The sequence below is a fragment of the Chrysochloris asiatica genome, unplaced genomic scaffold (assembly GCF_000296735.1).
Source record: "Chrysochloris asiatica unplaced genomic scaffold, ChrAsi1.0 scaffold00075, whole genome shotgun sequence".
Lineage (NCBI taxonomy): Eukaryota > Metazoa > Chordata > Mammalia > Afrosoricida > Chrysochloridae > Chrysochloris > Chrysochloris asiatica.
Genome location: NW_006408593.1, coordinates 6,824,935 through 6,826,807, shown reverse-complemented (window position 1 = coordinate 6,826,807; position 1,873 = coordinate 6,824,935).

Genomic DNA, 1,873 nt, shown 5'->3' with positions numbered 1-1,873 from the left:
GATTGTAATAAACTTTAGATAGCATTGTGAAGAATGGACATTTCCAGTTCATTGTGCTTATGAGAAATGTGTACATAGACCAAGAGGCAGTTGTTTGAATAGATCAAGGCGATAGTGAATGGTTTAAAACAGGGAAAGATGCATATCAGTGTTCTATCCTTTCACCATAGTTATACAATCTGTTTTCTGGGCAAATAATCCAAGAATTTGGATCATATGAAGAAGATCATGGCATCAGGATTAGAGGAAGATTCAGTAATAACTTGTGATATGCAGATGATACAGCCTTGCTGCTGGAAGTAAACAGGACTTAAAATACTTACTGCTGAAGAGCAAAGACTGAATTCAGTATGGATTTAACTTCAATGAAAATCCTGACATCTGGACCAATAAATAGCACCATGATAAACAGAGAAAAGATTTAAATTGTCAGAGACTTCATTTTGCTTGGATCCACCATCAACATTTATGGAAGTTGTAATTTTAAAAAATTAATTGACATATTGCATTAGGCAAATCTGCTGCAAAAGATGTCTTTAAAGTTTTCAAAAGCAAAGATGTCATTTTGAGGACTAAAGTGTGCCTGACCCTACCCATGGTATTTTTAATCTCCTTATGGACATGTTAAAGTTGGATAATGAATAAGGAAGACCATAGAAGTAGAAGAATTGATGCCTTTGAATTATGGTATTGGAGAAGAATATTGAAAGTACTCTGGACTGACAGAAGAACAAACTAATCTGTTTTTTTTTTTAAAGTTTTATTGTGAATTATGTGTTAGTTTCCATGGGTGAACATTGTCTTTACATTCATCCTATTATATTTTGTTTCACTTCAATGATCACAATCACCTGCATGTATCATCAAACAGTCAAAGGGTATACCCCACAGTCCTACCCCCTGGCCACCAGCACACAGCCCCTCTCCCTCCCTGAGTCCTCAGTCCCCAGCTGCTCCACATCATTGTCTCTGCCTCCATCCCTAGTGTCACTGCCTCCCCAGACAGGATTTCGTACTTCACTTTTCTCTCTTGATGGTTCCAGGGATCTCTGCTCCTGGACTGCAAAATCAGCCACACCCCTCCTTTTGTTACCAAACATTCACATGTACCATTCTGACACTCACTGTCAGATCTGATATCAATCATTCACTATTGAACCACAGGAGTCCTGTCCCCCTCACCTTTTATCAACCCCATCCAGACAGGTTGGAAACAATTCAGTGGAGATTCTACCTTTCCCTGTATTCTCTGGAGCTAGGTTCCCTATTGAAAGCTTGTAAGCTAGTCACTTCTTGCATTGCAGTCTCCCCATTTTGGGTAGCCAATGTCTAAATTCCCCCTCCCTGTCGACCCTGTGTACCAGAGGTATGGGAATGATCCTCACTGTAAAGATTTGCCTACTCCTTTGTCATACTACATCCACAAGGATAGGTCAAGTTCATCTACTTGTAGTGGGTTACTCTTTTTGTTTGTTTGTTTTTTCTTTTCTTTTTTTTTTTCCTCTTCTTTCTTCCTCTAGTTGTTTTCTGATCATCCAGTCATTGATGCCAGGTCAAATTGTTTCTATATGCAAGTGTGGGTGTTCTTGTGCATCTCCCCTCATTTCATGTCATCATGTCAGCTGGATATAATATCACACTTTGTTCTAGTTCTGGGGCCATGTCCCTGCCCCTGGAACCAGGAATGCCCATGTCTCGTCAATCCAGGTTAACAGGAGTCTATTGAATGTGGTCGGACTTAGTTCACAACTTCATTGCTGTTTTTCCCCCACTTCCCTTTATCAGTGACCAACATGGTCAGCAGCAGGACCATATGCCTGCTAGTGTATTCCATTTGAGTTTCAGTCTTGGGAGGTGGTTTGCATTGAGGGAA